Source organism: Tachypleus tridentatus, chromosome 10, assembly GCF_004210375.1.
Source record: "Tachypleus tridentatus isolate NWPU-2018 chromosome 10, ASM421037v1, whole genome shotgun sequence".
Taxonomy (NCBI): Eukaryota; Metazoa; Arthropoda; class Merostomata; order Xiphosura; family Limulidae; genus Tachypleus; species Tachypleus tridentatus.
The window spans coordinates 70,913,084-70,918,441 of NC_134834.1; positions in this window are offsets into that span (position 1 = coordinate 70,913,084).

The window sequence follows — 5,358 nt, forward strand, 5'->3', positions numbered from 1 at the left end:
GTTAATAATATAAAAAACCGGGAGTGTTTTTTTTTCTCGTTCAAACAAATTAATGTTTAAAACCTGATGGAATCAGTCATGTATGTTTGAATATATTAATTTTATTTCAATAAAATAGGAAAGTACATATGTCATCAGAGATAAAAAAAATTGGAAACTACTTTCCCTATTCGTGATAATATTCCTGTCACCACGTGAAGTCGTTATGGAAATCTTATTGCTATGACTGGCAGTTTTCATAGTGTCTGTTTCACACGGATTCAAAGAAAGCTGTCGGCAGCGAAGAGTGATAACTAACTCAACATCCGCTTAACGTATTCAACGGGCCACATCATCATATATATTAATGAGATTTTGGTCTGAAAGTGACACGTAAAAAGAACGCCCATGGTTGTGCATTTCTCTCGTTCATTTACCACAGAATTTGTTCACTATAAGTATTATGGGTTGTTGGAAATTATTATTATTATATATAAGACTTATTAAGTAGTTTCAACACAATCTATATGAACATAGCGAATATAGAACACCATTAAAATACCAAATTTAAACATTACTGTAGAGCTGTGTCATTTTACATATTTTGAGCTCAAACTATAGCGAAACGTTATTTAAACGTAAAATGTAAGGTAAATATCTGAGACTAAATACATATGACTTAGATGTACATATTTATACGTATATCTTATTTACAATGTTATATCTAATAACACTTCAGATTAAATCAGAGTAAAAATATAATTTTTTGTAAGCTCTGAAGGCAATAAAAAAGATTAAAAGTTGATTGCGTCATTAGTTTGTTTGTTTGTTTGTTTTTGAATTTCGCACAAAGCTACTCAATGGCCATCTGTGCTAGCCGTCCCTAATTTAGCAGTGTAAGACTAGAGGGAAGGCAGCTAGTCATCACCACCAACCGCCAACTCTTAGGCTACTCTTTTACCAACGAATAGTGGGATTGACCGTAACATTATAACGCCCCACGGCTGAAAGGACGAGCATGTTTGGCACGACGTGGATGCAAACCCGCGACCCTCGGATTACGAGTCGCAAGCCTTAACGCGCTTGGCCATGCCGGGCCGCGCGTCATTAGTTTGTTGCGCAGATAGCCCTCGTGTAGCTTTGCGCGAAATCCAAAAAAAACAAACAAAAACAATTACGTCATTAGTTTGTATCGTGTTTAATTTGCTTTTTTTCATCCAAGGCACATTATTTATTAAAGTTGGAGTGTTTCTAAACGAAATCTGAGACTACACAGTGAAATAAAGCGTTTGGTTTTTCTAACTTAGAAGTTTCGAATTTTCAGAAATCTCACGTTTCTGTTGATTTTACATTTTTACGATAGAATAAGTTAACTTACTGAAATATGCGTACTTGAAACATTTCAAATGTTTTTGTTGAAAATAAATGCGTTGCGTTTGGAGGTTGCTTTCTGTAGGGTAGCTAACTCCCCTAACGGTCATGTAATAAACTACAATACACACATTCAAGGTTATCACGATTTTTAAAACAATTATGTCACAGAGTCAAAGGCTTCATCTGATTATGCACTCGCTGAATAATTTCTAGTTATAAAATTATTTTCTCTCATCATTATTTCTACTGTGAAGGTGTGAACATTTCATTGACGTATTCAGTTTAACAATTGGTCACCTGCAGTAATGCAGCTGATGGACACTGACAGCTGTCTGAAATGGGATCAGTATTACTTTCACCACATAACTATGAACTGTGGTGTTCCTGAGCTTCAATAAAACCTTTTGGTCATCAGAGATGCACGTGCTACTTCCTGAATGAACGGACAAGTACGTGGCAAATCAATCTTCCTGAGCCAATAAGATAACTTCACGTTTGGCCTTATCATCTCCACTTAGATGTTGCTACATTCTTGGTCTCTGGCCTGTTACTATGGCAACGGCTAGAAAAGGCTTTGAGTTAAATTGTCTATAGAATATATATCAAAAAAGCATTATAACTTATTTTCTATGAAAAATGATGCAGTTAAGTGTATTTATACATGCGAAAGAAAAGCTCAAATTCAGAAGTGGGTTTTAGATGACAACTAAGAACCAATGAAGAGAAACATAAGAAGATGATGATATATATGTCATAGGATAAAAAAACAGCAACATTAACCCTGAAAAGGACAGTATAACGTAGCTCAGTTTCTTTCATCTATATAAATTACAAACTTTCAAGGGATCTTTAGTTCACAATGATGGATATATGTCGAAGTTTATCCATAATCTGCTGGAAAACTTGCAAATAAGTAGAAAAAGAAAAATTAACATATTGTACCGGGTAAACAAAAGAATGTATCAATTTGTATTTACTAATCTAAGAAATATTACAATTGCATGTTAAAAAACAAGCCGTTTCATTTATTATATTTATCACTTTAAACTTTTAAAGATATAACGTAAAAATATGTATTGAACTGCAATAGATAGAAAATATAAATAAACTAGATTAAAAGAATAGTTCCTTGAACAATAAAAATCTCCATATTTTAATAAATGAAACAAAATATTTGTGTGGGTTTTTATAACCCCACATCGGGTTATCTGCCGAGTCCAGCGAGAGGAAACAAAATGACCTTTTATTTCTTATCACTGATCCTCGTATTGTAATTTTATCTTTATGATTTATAAATCATTAATATATTACAGGAGTATTTTTTTTAATTTGTTAATTAAAAAGAAATAGGAAATTATATCTCAAGTAAACCATGTGTTTCAAAGTTTTCGTTAAAAATGAATATTAGATTTTTGACAAGAACGAAATTAAAATTCATTAGGTAAAGAAAGAATGGCATGCCGTTGTTCATAGATTTTCTTCCACGTTTTTTTCGTGATGATTTATATTTGTTTTCTTTGAGCGAATTAGAGCTTTAACGCTTATTTTGAAGAACGTTAAGTATTCTCAACTGCAGTGGATGAGTTTTTCGTTGTTTGAGACACTGACGAGAAGATCGACGAGAATATAGTCTTCTCAGCAGCTGACACTTACTGCTGATCTGTTCCAAATGTGCGGTGCCAACTTCCTGTTGCAACGGTAAACCTAGAGTTATGTTTCAAAAAAGTATTCACCAAACCAAGCGAAGCGTAGCTTTAAGCGCAATATGTGTGTGTGTAAGCCTTTACTGCTAAAGTTCCTTAATAACCGTGTAAATCAACTTTTATAGTTAGGTTGGAAATCAGGAATTTTTCAAAATGGTGACTTGTAAAGAAACTAGTTTATTTTTTCTTTAGCTTAATATGTGAGTGCTAGCAAATTGCATATATTTTTACACATGGCATCTTCCATTCTGTTCTCACCAGTGATTTACAAACTAACAACAGTCTTAGCCAAATATTTGTTCCCTAATAGAAAGTCTTTGAGCTTTACGCAAAATGCTGAATTTTTTACTTTGGCTTCTCTAAGTTATACAGCCATGTACTAAGAATGTGAAAATAAGTTTAACTTTATAATACCTGTTCAGTAAGTTGTTGTAATATCAGGTAAAGTTAAAACTCAAGCATTCAATTTATTTTAAGTTACATAAAATGTGTCTTTTAATCTTTACAATTTCAAACACGAGTTTAAAATCTATCTGAATTTCTGGACAATTTTTGGTGTGCTCACGAACTTTAGAAATAGTTTCTATGTAAAAATGAATCGAATGCCTCTAAAACTAACCCTAATACCAAATCACCAATCTGTTTTAATAGTGTGTCATAATTAGTTGCATTAAAGATAAAAGCCGACAAACTGGATCTATCGTGTTTAATGTGAGGTTTGGGTGACCCTATCGTACAGTTCTGGATTTTGTAGTTGACGAATCAGGTTCGAATTTATCCGATCCAACAAAATATTCCCATTTTAAACTACCAATATGCCTTTCCTTTCATCAGTAGTTTAAAATGAGGACGACTAGGCACAACTTTCATAGCTTTACTCTAAATATAAAATACCAATATCAATGAAATTACCCATCGTTATAATGACGAAAACGCTATCGTTGTTAGAATAATAAGTAATATTTAAAGCGGTTTTAAAATATTACATTAACAAGGTATACTGACGTATAATAAATAGCTTTTGTACTTGTGATCAGCTAAACGAGAATAAGAAAATTATCTCGCCACTTTTTCATTCAGATCGTTTAATCGTATTTCTTATTATTTTCTCATTTAACAATAAAAATTATAATAACAAATCATATCTTAAACAAAACTATCGTGTGTTCAAAAGTTTTCATTAGTGGTTTCTATCTATTTCTGCCCATATAGAATAAGACCTATGAGGGAGAAAGAGCATAATGTTATCTACTCTAGGCTATCTGTGCTAGCAGTATTTTATTTTGAAGTGATAGACCAGAAAGACTGCAGGTATTCAACACCATCCACAGCCATCTCTTAGTAATATTTACCAACAAAGTTTGAATTCGTAGATTATATAGCATATATAGAATATATCTTTTTGATGGCTAACTGGACTCACTGCCACCTCTTGAATTACTCCTGTCTGATCATATATTGGGATATGACCGTTTCATTTATAAATTACCCACGACTCCAAAGACTGAAGTGTGTTCTGTTTCTCCAGTAATTAACCCAGAATCCCGTGATTTCCCATCCTGGCATATTAACTGTTAAACAAAAATATACTAACACCGTGACAAAGAACAGGGAAGCATTTTTACCAGGTAAAAAATGTGAACGTTCTCTAAACATACAGTATGAACATTTAAACCATTATTTATAAATACATTACTACAGAATAACATACATCGTGATGGTTTGAAACAAAGCTTTGGAAGATAGAAGGAATTTTTGAGAAATTTACCTCATATTATACGAGTAAATCATGTTTCTTATTACCAGTATAATTTAAAGAAGTGTATAAAACACTTTTGTGAGTTATGATTTTTTTTTGGATTCTTTCTTTAGCGTCTTCTAATATGAAAGCTGTTTATAGTTAATGTTTATGAATTCACAGAAAGTCCTCATCAAATACTTTTCTTTGACTAGTGTAGTTTTTCTAGTTAATCCTCGCCCGGCATGGTCGGGTGGGTTAAGGCGTGCGACTCGTACTCCGAGGGTTACGGGTGCGAATCCCGTCGCACCAAACATGCTCGCCATTTCAGGCGTGGGGCGTTATAATGTGACGGTCAATCCCACTATTTGTTGGTAAAAGAGTAGCCCAAGAGTTGGCGGTGGGTGGTGATGACTAGCTGCCTTCCCTCTAGTCTTACACTGTTAAATTAGGGACGGCTAACGGAGATAGCCCTCATGTAGCTTTGCGTGAAATTCAAAAAACAAAATAAGCTTTTAATAAGATTATAGTCCACCTGTTGGTCAAAAACAACACAAAACAAAT